Here is a 14179-nt window from a genome sequence, read left to right on the forward strand (position 1 = left end):
AACGGCATGAAATCACTTATAACAAGTCCTACGCAAGTTGTTTAATTGTGTGTATTTATAGATCAATTATGCGGCAGATGTGTAATTTCTTGATTAGAACATATTGCTACGTCATGACAGATGCTATATATTCCTTATTTGAACAGAAAACAATAAAGACGTGGTTCTATATCCGTTTCTACGAATGCGTATGTTTGTCCTCGGAGGTCACAGCCGGATTTATTACGTATTTGAGTCTGTTTCCAATGGCTATAGATGGATCTGTGACGTCATGAACACGGTAGACTTACTGATTCAATTGATAAATACTCCTCCAGATTGAGACTGGATCGTTATGACGATCACAATCCCTGCTTTGTCCATCCCAACAGCCGCGGCTGTGACAGCTAAGAAGCCTTTTCGTTACTTGTAGTTATCGGTTTCCGTTGCTTGATTTCCCTTGATAAGGACAACGTTACACGGACGTAATAGATCTATAAATATGTTCTATCGGTGACGTACGCTTTAGAATCGACACACTTTTATTATTTTCCTTGCCTTATATTAACTCTTTAACAGGTTGATAATGAAGTGACTGACATGTTTGAAGGGAAATGAAGATCTAGGATGACGTAAGCTTTGAGAGGAACGTCTTGTCCAATTGCTTATTGACAGATTAATTAATCAAGTTCAGCTATCTCCGACAGTTACACGAAGCGCATCTAATCCTAGACGTTTACATCATAGAAAATCGACCTCCCGGGAAGGACCTCACGTGACAGAGCCCAGCCTCACCAGCAGCAGGTCGGTCTGTCACAGACAATTGCTATATAATAGGTAACGGTCAGTTAACGGTCAGTAGGTCCAGTCAAAGCTCGTAAGGTTTTGTTACAAATCAATCCTTACAATAGCTCTGGAAATATTTCGGGAAGTTTGTTACATAAAGCCAAATTCTATAAGTAGACGTTGCTTAAAACGTTATATTATTATGTTATGAATGACGTTTTGTCAACTTATCTAATTGCTATTTAAAATATTCAATTTTTTTTCGAATTCGACATTCAGTTAATTGGTGATTATAATTGCAGTAATCTGTTCTATATATGGATACTTATTTTTGGTTCAAGAACATAAGATGAAGCTTACAATAAGGATAAATATGGACAATTTTGGTATGAAACATATTCATTAAGTTGACGAATAACAGTGGGAAAATATTCCGGTGACTACTAGCTAATAGCTGCTCTGACAGTTTCATTGACCCAAACGGTGATTATAAAATCCATTTTTGTCAAGATGTACCGCAAATTTTACTACAAATATATGAATAACTGAATTTCTCATCGAAAAATGGTATTATTATACAAGCAAAGTAGCAATATTGAATTCCTGCCCTAAGTCTAAATATGGATTTATACTTTTAAGCCGTGGAAAAGCTGACAAATCCCAGATCAAATTACGAGATCCCACCCCCACGGCAGTGGGTGGATGATCACAATCTAAATCTGTTACAGCCAGCGTCTAAAATCAAACTTTATTCTATTAATAGACCATGTAAAGCATTTAGTTTAATTATGCCAATCATACGCCATCTCCCTATCGACCAATTCTAAATACTTAACAAGGAATGAACTCGTATGCCAACGCCGAAGTCCATTACAAATGGCGCCGAGCCTGTTGTTAAACTGACCAGTAGCGATACACAGATTCTTGATGACGTCGGAACATGAAAGCTATCTGATCAAACATGGAAGCAGCTCTATAATATAGCATGAGATTTTGGGTAAGTGCGATATCAGGGTTTATGACAGAGTCAATCCTAGAATGAAAGCTGATTTGTTTGTTGACAAAGCAACTTCCCACGTCGTAATATTACCTCTTGCAGATGTACGTAACTTTATGTTTTGAAAGATGCTCTGCAGGGATTACAGTTTGTACAATCGATATTGACTACTTTAGCAGAAAGTACAACACACATTACGACACTGGTGAGCTGTTTTGAACCATATCAAGGAAGATTGGTCTTGATATATCTAAAGTGTAAAAGATGATATGCAATATATAAAGACTTGGCTTGCAAAGACTGTTAACTCTACATTATCATAACGTCAGATATGAACACGATCAGCTTGGTATGGATTATATTACATAAGTTAGTAGATGACATTACCAATTCACTATCTAAATCCTGAAGAAAATCTTTTTCTGGTATGCAGCAAAGTTATGTTAAAAACATAATTCATTATGATTTTGTTGTTACAATCAGCAATGAGAAAAAACAGCTGAACCATTCGAGTTTGCTAATAAATGTTTATTATATTGCAAACCAACAATTATACCGAATCTTGGAACTGCTGGATCCATGCATTGTATTTTTCAGACGATTTGGTTTGGTTTGGTTTGTTTTTTGTTTAACGTCCTATTAACAGCCATGGTCATTTAAGGACATGTCAGGTGTTAGAGATGGAGGAAAGCCAGGGTACCCGGAGAAAAACCAACGGCCTACGGTCAGTATCTGGCAACTGCCCCACGTAGGTTTCGAACTTGCAACCCAGAGGTGGAGGGCTAGTGATAGTATCGGGACTCTGCCACCGCGGCCCCATGCATTGTCTGTTCCAGACGAGCCAGACGTAACATAGCGATAATTTGAAGTTACGCTACAATTACATCCATGAAAAATAAAGAAAGCATCCAGACAGTGTTAATACTGTTTAATGTTTGTCATTAAGTAATGAAAGTAATGAATCGTCGATGAAGTCACCTACCATTTTAGACCACATCGGCATGGTTCCATTGTACATTTTCTATGCAAATCTATATTGTTTTCATAGTTGTCCACGTTGTATGATATCGTTTATAATATCGGTATTCTCTATTGTTTTTGACCTCATTTTATCTATTTTAAGTTAGAATTACGATGATCATGTCAGTATTGCGTGTTATTTTTTACCTCGTTTTATCTATTTTAAGTTAGAATTACGATGATCATGTCAGTATTGTGTGTTATTTTTGACCTCATTTTATCTATTTTAACGTTTTAAGTATTATCTGTTGTTCGCTTTAACAACACCTTTTTGGTTGGCATGTTTATCTGTACAACAGGAAAATATAGATATAGATTACAAAACTTGCTACAGGAATAAAGGACACCTGGAACGAGAAGACGATGGCGAGAAAAAGGATGCACTACAACAATCATAGAACTAGGCTGTTGAAATAATACAAATATTGTCGTTTACATTGGCTCATCAACAAACGAAATCCAATCTTACCAGTAAAAAGGAAGGTACAATACGCGTTCCCTGATATGTGATACGCGATTCCAATTTTGTTTGAATACAACGTAAGTTGACCTGGCCTTCTTGTCATTGTAATGAATTGCGGTATGGCTAAGGGATTGGTCTAAATATGGCCAACATGTTGTGGGCGAGCCTCCTTGGCATGGGACGAATATTGATAACTTCTTTTTGTACGTGTATATATGAAATAATTTGAATTTTCGAAGAAAACTATTAAATCCTGTAAAATAAGCGAGTTCTTACAACGTCTGTGTGTACGTATATATATAGTTTGAATTCTTGTAGACACATTTGATGACTGGAGTTCTGTGTCTGAAAGGTCTAACAGACAAAGGCGATAAAACTGTCATAGATCGCTGAAACACCTTCACGTAGTACTGTACCATTGTCTGCATTAAAGTAGAATGTATAGCTTTAAAATTCTGAAATATAACCTTTAAAATCGTATTTAATTTCGGTTAGCCATGGGTTTATTTTGACTTTGTCTGAGCACAAATTAACAGTCCACCTGGGCATCCGTCGCCATGGCAGCGTCGGTGTGACGTCAAAGAAATGGTACTTTTAATGAGGTCATTGAAATTTTATTCTAGTGCTTTGAAGTCTAACATACCTTTCGTTATTCTAACTTTCATTCTATCTATTTGCCCTTTCTTCAAATGTGTCTCTGTTGGATTCGATTGTTAGCTCAAACGGTTTGTATTTCTTAGAACAAACTCAATCACAGGCAGCCCTGTGCTGTTGTGTCTTTCGGCAAGAAACCATACACTAAGTGCTCTGAAAAGCATGTTGAGAGAACCCTTCAACACAGGGAACAAGAAAATAAGACTTAGTGTTGTAGGGCTCATCATTAAGTTTAACAGTTTCAAGTATTTTCCTACAAATAAATGATAATCATAACGTAATCATGAAACCGTATTTCTAACTAAAAATCAATAAAACGAGGCCAAAACACCTATTTTATAGTCTTTGACTAATTTTATGGACTATGTCCACTTTTCAGTTCAATCTAAAGATCACTGTAGTACAGCAGCGATTGATCAGCAATTAGGAATACCTAATCGAATACTAGAATCAAAATGTTGTTATTATGCATGCATGATTTTTCTCGAAAGGAAACAGGTTTTAAAGGGCATAGTGGAGGTTGAAGCGCAGAGATATGTGACGTGACTCTTACAGCGTAGTGACTCTTTACTTACAAAGTGGTGACTCTTAACTTACAGTGTGGTGACTCTTTACTTACAAAGTGGTGACTCTTAACTTACAGTGTAGTGACTCTTTACTTACAGTGTAGTGACTCTTTACTTACAATGTAGTGACTCTTAACTTACAGTGTGGTGACTCTTTACTTACAAAGTGGTGACTCTTATCTTACAGTGTAGTGACTCTTTACTTACAGTGTAGTGACTCTTTACTTACAATGTAGTGACTCTTTACTTACAGTGTAGTGACTCTTTACTTACAGTGTAGTGACTCTTTACTTACAGTGTAGTGACTCTTTACTTACAGTGTAGTGACTCTTTACTTACAGTGTAGTGTCTCTTTACTTACAGTGTAGTGACTCTTTACTTACAGTGTGGTGACTCTTAACTTACAGTGTGGTGACTCTTTACTTACAAAGTGGTGACTCTTAACTTACAGTGTGGTGACTCTTTACTTACAAAGTGGTGACTCTTAACTTACAGTGTAGTGACTCTTTACTTACAGTGTAGTGACTCTTTACTTACAATGTAGTGACTCTTTACTTACAGTGTAGTGACTCTTTACTTACAGTGTAGTGACTCTTTACTTACAGTGTAGTGACTCTTTACTTACAGTGTAGTGACTCTTTACTTACAGTGTAGTGTCTCTTTACTTACAGTGTAGTGACTCTTTACTTACAGTGTAGTGTCTCTTTACTTACAGTGTAGTGACTCTTTACTTACAGTGTAGTGACTCTTTACTTACAGTGTAGTGTCTCTTTACTTATAAAGTGGTGACTCTTTACTTACAGTGTGGTGACTCTTTACTTACAGTGTAGTGACTCTTTACTAACAGTGTAGTGACTCTTTACTTACAGTGTAGTGACTCTTTACTTACAGTGTAGTGACTCTTTACTTACAGTGTAGTGACTCTTTACTTACAATGTAGTGACTCTTTACTTACCGTGTGGTGACTCTTTACTTACAGTGTAGTGACTCTTTACTTACAGTGTAGTGACTCTTTACCTACAATGTAGTGACTCTTTACTTACAGTGTAGTGTCTCTTTACTTACAGTGTAGTGACTCTTTACTTACAGTGTAGTGACTATTTACTTACAGTGTAGTGACTCTTTACTTACAGTGTGGTGACTCTTTACTTACCGTGTGGTGACTCTTTACTTACAGTGTAGTGACTCTTTACTTACAGTGTGGTGACTCTTTACTTACAGTGTGGTGACTCTTTACTTACAGTGTAGTGACTCTTTACTTACAGTGTAGTGACTCTTTACCTACAATGTAGTGACTCTTTACTTACAGTGTAGTGACTCTTTACTTACAGTGTAGTGACTCTTTACCTACAATGTAGTGACTCTTTACTTACAGTGTGGTGACTCTTTACTTACAGTGTGGTGACTCTTTACTTACAGTGTAGTGACTCGTTACCTACAATGTAGTGACTCGTTACTTACAGTGTAGTGACTCTTTACTTACAGTGTAGTGACTCTTTACTTACAGTGTAGTGACTCTTTACTTACAGTGTAGTGACTCTTTACTTACAGTGTAGTGACTCTTTACTTACAGTGTGGTGACTCTTTACTTACATTGTAGTGACTCTTTACTTACAGTGTAGTGACTCTTTACCTACAATGTAGTGACTCTTTACTTACAGAGTGGTGACTCTTTACTCACAGTGTAGTGACTCTTTACTTACAGTGTAGTGACTCTTTACTTACAGTGTAGTGTCTCTTTACTTACCGTGTAGTGACTCTTTACTTACAGTGTAGTGACTATTTACTTACAGTGTAGTGACTCTTTACTTACAATGTAGTGACTCTTTACTTACATTGTCGTGACTCTTTACTTACAGTGTAGTGACTCTTTACTTACAGTGTGGTGACTCTTTACTTACATTGTAGTGACTCTTTACTTACAATGTAGTGACTCTTTACTTACAATGTAGTGACTCTTTACTTACATTGTAGTGACTCTTTACCTACAGTGTAGTGACTCTTTACTTACAGTGTAGTGACTCTTTACTTACATTGTAGTGACTCTTTACTTACAATGTAGTGACTCTTTACTTACATTGTGGTGACTCTTTACTTACAGTGTAGTGACTCTTTACTTACAGTGTAGTGACTCTTTACTTACAGTGTAGTGACTCTTTACTTACAGTGTAGTGACTCTTTACTTACAGTGTGGTGACTCTTTACTTACAATGTAGTGACTCTTTACTTACATTGTAGTGACTCTTTACTTACAGTGTAGTGACTCTTTACTTACAAAGTGGTGACTCTTAACTTACAGTGTTGTGACTCTTTACTTACAGTGTAGTGACTCTTTACTCACAGTGTAGTGACTCTTTACTTACAGTGTAGTGACTCTTTACTTACATTGTAGTGACTCTTTACTCACAGTGTAGTGACTCTTTACTTACAGTGTAGTGACTCTTTACTTACAGTGTAGTGACTCTTTACTTACAGTGTAGTGACTCTTTACTTACAGTGTAGTGACTCTTTACTTACAGTGTAGTGACTCTTTACTTACAGTGTGGTGACTCTTTACTTACAGTGTAGTGACTCTTTACTTACAGCGTAGTGACTCTTTACTTACAGTGTAGTGACTCTTAACTTACAAAGTGGTGACTCTTTACTTACATTGTAGTGACTCTTTACTTACAGTGTAGTGACTCTTTACTTACAGTGTAGTGACTCTTTACTTACATTGTAGTGACTCTTTACTTACATTGTAGTGACTCTTTACTTACAGTGTAGTGACTCTTTACCTACAGTGTAGTGACTCTTTACTTACAATGTAGTGACTCTTTACTTACAATGTAGGGACTCTCTATATACATTGTAAGCCAGTCCTACACTAACATTTCTTCTAGATTCGCAATAACAATGTACAATAACAATGTACAATAACATTTGCGCTGCTGGGTTGAAAGGACACGTCTTTAATCAAATTGTCTGAAATATTTGTTAAAACACAACAAACGTATCATCTCATTTTTCCGTTAGCTGATCATTAAATAGTTATAACCAGTATAGGGGGGACAAAATATTAACATGATGTGTCCAATGATTCCCATCTATCTTAATATATCTTAGCCGACTATTTTAGCGATAATATATAATACCAAAACGTACCAGCCATATTTAGTAGATGTTCGGATCAACTATATCTATACCGATATCTCCAGACCATTCGATATAACAATACTCTACGAATTGTCTTCTTATCTTATTTTTTGTAGCAAGACACATTATTTTGACATTCCAGAGGTTGGTTCGAAACCCATAAGTATTCGATTCTCCTCCGAAACAATGAAGACTACTCATCTCAGTACGACATGAATAGGAAAACAGAATTCAAACTATCAGTTCAAACAATCCATTATCGTCGATCGGTTGTTGGCAGTTAAACTTTTTAAGAAAGGTATTTCGAACGAGATTGGATTACATAAGATATTAAATTTGAATAGTGAATTTGAATAGTATTAAATGTCAGTGTATGCTGCCTTTTCCTTAATAACATCAGATGCAGACATATAATATCTGATTTTAGCGATTTTCTCGGTACCAGACAAATGTCATCATCTCGAGGAGACAATTTCCTCGGCAAACAGGATGTCGGAGAGTTATGCAGTGTTTTTTTTTTCTATAATCACGTAACATGTGTGCTTCCTCCACAGACTCCCTTGTGACCAGATTTTGTATTGTACAGCGGCGGATAGAGACGGGTACAAAACTGAAATCCTAGGGAATCCCAGTTGAGTCGACAATAATCGTAGCAGAGATCATGCGACAAATCCGTGAATTGAGAGTAGAATAACTGTGTGTTTCATCCTACAGCATCCGTTACAAATGAAGGCTGCAGATATATCAAGTACTATTTCATATAAAGATAATAATATTAGCGTATCTGTGAACAACTATGTAATTAAATTAACAAATTGTAACAAAATCAATCAAAAAATAAACTCTAATGTATATCATATTTACCCAGTCATCAGTATGTAATAACCGTCTGACCTATTTTGCTTCAGTTCAACTTTTATACATACACCTTTGGTGCAAAGATGTCAACATACCATAAGTACAAAGGCAGCAAAATCACAATGCTAACTGTTTTTCATCCGTTTGATCCAGTTCGATCAATTATCGTAGAATATATTCTAAGCCTGGACATCCAGGATCAAGAGTATCGAACAAGTGCTTTCTCGACTACAATAAGACAAAACATGCATGTGCACGTTAAACATCAACCCGAGGTCGTAACACCGCATTAAATGAACATTTTATTACATTTACCAAATAAAGGATGTAGAATTCCACCTCCGCGAGACTCATTCAAGCACGCCATCCTTCTCTCTGCCTGACCTGTCCGTTCACTGTACTTGGGAAACCTTTTTCCGCCAAGGAAGCTACGAGAGGAAATCAACCCGGATAAACAGTCCGCTGTATGGTGGAGATTATACTGTTTTTAAAACTTGAATGAAAATATCGACTATGTATGATTTGTCGAGACTTGTAATATATATTAATTAAGCGCGAGTTCCGGTTATACACGTTGTAAACAACAAATCAATTCCTGTTTTTGTCATTTCATCAGTCATCGTCTTTTTACTGAAATGTGGGCGAGAATGGTAAACAATATACAAAGAATGCCCTTGACAGGTCACCTGATGTTGATGAAGACGCGAAGGCGAGTAAACATGTTCTGATATAGGGCATAGGCTTCCCTTTCTGGGTCATATCACCTAATAAGGGTACATAATATCCAATAAAGCAATCAATTGGGAAGAACGTGCTATTGATCCTCCTGTAGTGATCGATCTACATGTATATGATACTACAGTTTCTAATTAATTGAGATCAGGGACTCCTTACGTGAAGCAACTAAAGAAATGTCACTCGCAGCTAGTCCTATAAAACTGTGCATACTATATGAACATTTTTATTCGACAAAGCAGCTGACCAAATTGAAGACAATTGTCCATTGTAATGACATCGAAGGAAGAAGGGATTACCATAAGCCATTTCATCGGAAAATTACACCATTGGGAAAATTACAACTCAATTACGATATGAAATATCCATTGCAAGAACTGATAAGTAAAATGACAAAAACCATTTATGATGTCACGAGCCTCCACAAAACGGGAGCGGCATCACGTGACTAGGGTAATCCCCACGGTACATGAGACACCATTTTCGTTTCTTTTCTGAGTAAGTTTACTTGGTGTTTTTAATCATGTTAATGTCCCCAAAATGCACACAACTATAAACTTTTTCATGAGGAAAATGGACTTTATGCAACAGAATTATTTACATTTCTGTGACAATGCCATCTATATTAACTCTACAAATATCTGTTATATTTCAAAAATCTCTTTCCACTTATCGTTGAAATGGTTCCCTGAAGACCATCTAAGTTGTGTTCTGAACTTTCTGATCGGTCAATTTTTTTCCCAGTTACAATGTAGGTGTTTAAATGGTACCGCTGGGATTTGAACCCACGACCGCACGCGTAATTGGTATAAGGTCACATGATCATTCTGTCATAATTTGCCTTCTTTACGACAGGAATATATTCATTTTTCACGTGATGACCGCCAGTAACATTAGTGGTTATGGCTAAGAAATAAGTCTCTGTCGTTTCTCGTCCTATGTTTTCTTCTGATTAATACCGAAAGACGGATGGATGAATATGGCGACTGCGTGAGGATAGCCTTTTATCGGGCTGTTGTGATGAACATTCATTTACGATGGATCAAACGACTTAGTCTATCTTCGTCTTTAGATAGCAATCCCTGGGACAAAACTCGGTGAATATTACTAATAACGGTATAGATTTCATAATTTAAGATGGCACGAATTCTAGTGAGGGATGGCGTGTTTGGGAGATATAAATTCCAGTTACGGTCAGTAGCGTCTTCAACGCTTTCACTAATTTATGTATACTTTTAATCTCTGTCTACAGTAACATTAGGAATACTTCGAACAAGATTCAGTACATCTTGGATGTTATCATGTCGGAACTGCGATCATAATAAATATTTCATTTTCATTACATTAATTCTATTACATTGATATATTGTAAAAAAATAAATATTGTGTTGATATAAATTCATGCCAAACCCGAATCTGTATATAATTGTTCTAGGGAAATCTGCTAAGCTTCAAAGAGATAGGTCGATACAGGAACATTTGCACCCGTACAAGAACACTTGAACCCGTACAGGGACACTTGAACCCGTACAGGAAAACCTGAACCTGTACAGTAACACTTGAACCTGTACAGTAACACTTGAACTCGTACATGAACACTTTTCTTTCCAGTCTTCTCTTTTTTTTTTTTTTTTTTCAATAGTTTGTTGTTGTCTCCTTGACACCCGTCCTCGTACAACCATGACTGTTACTTTTTCCTTGACACCAGTCTTCATACAACACTGACTGTTGTTTTGGCCACATATAACTCTGACTGTTGGTGTCTCCTTGACACAAGGCCTCATATAACCATGAATATGACTGTTGGTTCTCCTTGACACACGTTCTCGTTCAACCATGACTGCTGGTGTCTCCATGACACATGTCATCATACAACCATGACTGTTGGTGTCTCCTCGACATCCGTCCTCATACAGCACTGACTGTTGGTGTTTCCTTGACACCCGTCCTCATACAACCATGACTGTTAGTGTCTCTTGAAAACCGTCCTAATATTACCATGACTGTTAGTGTCTCCTTGACAACCGTCCTAACATTACCATGACTGATGGTGTCTCCTTGACAACCGTCCTCGTATAACCTTGGCTGATGCAATGACATATAACACCTTACAAAGTAAACTGTACAAACTAATAACGCCAGCAGTTCCCCAGGCGAATTTAAATTATAAATATGGAAAAAAAAGGCGCCAGTAATACCATAACAAAAAAGCATGCACTTATTAATTAATAAATACACATCAATAAAAACATATATATTTATAGTCTACTAAGGTTTAGGTGACTCTATGATAAGAAGATATGTTCATAACAACCCCACCAATCGCCCAGTATTGACATGTCTGTGTGTTTCGTTTATAGACAAGGTAATGAATCATTCCCATTAAGAGTTATATAATAGATGAACGCACAATGTTCTATCTCTGTACATTGTACCGTTTACGACGACAGCGCCATCAACTTATACAGTACTATTTAGAGTCACTAGGTACATGCGGTAAACATGAAAGAAACAAATCTACTACAAGCAACAGAAAGTTACCACCTGTTCTCAAAACTATAACAGAAATTGAGATTTTTTCAAATGGCATACATATCGCTAAATGGCTGTTAACCGCACACAGGTGACTCTATACCAAATCATCGAGGAACCAATCAATTTCGATGTTTGCTCCTTTTTCAAATTTACAGGTGATAAAACCGCTCGTTTCTAAAGCAGACGACAGCTGGCTCACTGAATACCGATACAGATTTAAACGCAAACACAGGAAATATGGGTCAAATTTTAACAATGAACGCAGTCGGCCTCTAAATTCCGACACACGCGCGCAGACACAATTTACACCAGAGTATGTTCGGAAGATTGCCGCAGGTGGTCCTAATCTACTATTAAAGTACATTTCTTATTTTAGTTTTAGTAGTCGATTAATGAATATGATTGGTATGATAGACGGCATGAAATATAGATAAAAGAAACATACCATAGCATTAATACATTAACGTTTCACTCTTCAGTAGTTCAAAGCATGAAAGGCCATGGAATGATAGCAATGTACTACAACTTTATTGTCGTCTCATTCTAGAACACCTTTACTCACATGACCCGTGTTTCTTATTCCATGTCATATGACCTGCAAAAACCAATAAATCCATGTCACGTAATCTGCAACGGTACGTCAGTGTCACATGACTTGTCTATAACGCGAATTCTGCTTTAATCAGTGTGTCATTTTCTCGTGAATATCGTTTTTAGTGCGTTATGTTTCATGTTTAAATGTGAAAGAAATTAGTAACATACCATTATGGGAATATCTAAAAAATATATATATATTTCATAAAATATTTCATAATTAACGTCCGATCTTGTCACCTGAATACCTTGCGATGAAGCACCTTTCATTAAGTGACACTTTTTAAGACTTCCAGAGTTTAGTCATTTATATGCTTAATCTATCAGGTCAAAAGTTGAAATCGCGTGCTGCATAAAATGGCAACAGAGATACAAAGGCTGAAAAGCACATAAATGGACTGCCATAAGCACGTCCGAAATAACGCGTAGCTAGTTGTAAGAGATCAGAGAGGTAAAATACGTTTGTAATCGGTTTGAATTTGTGGTTCTAGATGATATGGTTCACTATTGTCGTTGGCAGCAGCGCTTTGTTCCTCAAACGACGCCAAATGCATTCTGTTTACGTACTGCTTATTCATCTTTTCTTCAAGAATAAGGGAGACACGCTCTTCTTCGACCCCAATAAATGATCCTAAATCCTCGATATTTCCAAAAGGTGAATCAGCTGTAGTCTTTTGTTCATGCATGACTAATTTATGTCTTAGATTAATTTATATGCATCGATCATATTCATTTCAACATCTCTAACAAAGAATAGCATCTTCGCTTTTGTTCCAATATACCTAAATATGTCCGTTCAGTCTCCCAGCTGTTAACCGGCATTTGGTTCTTAATTGTTTATTTATCGTTCAAATTCAGTATTTTGGATTAAAGATTGTAACATTTGCTTGTGCCATGGTCAAAACCCCTCTATCAATCATCAAAGATAGTCAGCTGTATCTCATTAAATAATGATGATCAACCATTAATTCAAATTTTGGAAATAAAAAATGAATATTTAATTAATCGGTTCCGGTGCACCATTTTTCACCTGAAAATCTATTGTCCATACATCGTGTTCCCTTGTTAGAAACACGTGGCGGAATGACCACGAGATGGAGTCGGAGGGTTTTACACCTGTGCTGCCCTGAGTGTAACTAGGGATTAGCATTTCTCACCTGAGTGAACTCGTGGCCGCGTATAATTATGGGGAGGGGGTTGAGTTGGGGCGCTAGCAGATGCAGTGGGAGGTGACTGCTCTCACAGTGGTCAACAACCTTAGTTTGTCTGGGTCACGTTTGCAGTGAAGCAAATATAAATTATGTTTCTTTCCATTCAGAGGCACTTGAAGTTTTATTAAATGCGGAGTCAGTCAGTTACGGCGAGCCGGAACATGATCATACTATGATCACACGGGGGCGCTGTAGTAAAACACGACACTCTCTTGACAAGCCAAGCATCTCAGGAGAATATCACTAAGACACATTTTGAAATTAATATTAATAAGCATGTTTGTTTGCTTGCTTTTGTACTGTAATAAATATCGTTTTCATGGTAATGTAGACAATGTTATATCGTTATACAATGGTATCGTGTCATGTCAGGGCAATAGTAATTTGTACTCGCCCGACAAACAATCCACTTGCTTTTGGAAACAATCGTTCTTTGTTCTGTCCAAATTGCCTTGTTGTTTAGATTGAAGATCCGAAGGTGGATCCAGAACATCTTATTTATCCAATTTTCCCGTCACCTGGTAATACACTGCTGGAATTGACGATGAGTCAGTTTGCTGTTCATTATTACATTTTCTTGATGTTTTAACCCCGATCAAAGTTACAAAGACTCCATTCTCTCCATCTATGCATACAGGATAGTCAT

Source organism: Pecten maximus, chromosome 7, assembly GCF_902652985.1.
Source record: "Pecten maximus chromosome 7, xPecMax1.1, whole genome shotgun sequence".
In the NCBI taxonomy this organism is placed as follows: domain Eukaryota; kingdom Metazoa; phylum Mollusca; class Bivalvia; order Pectinida; family Pectinidae; genus Pecten; species Pecten maximus.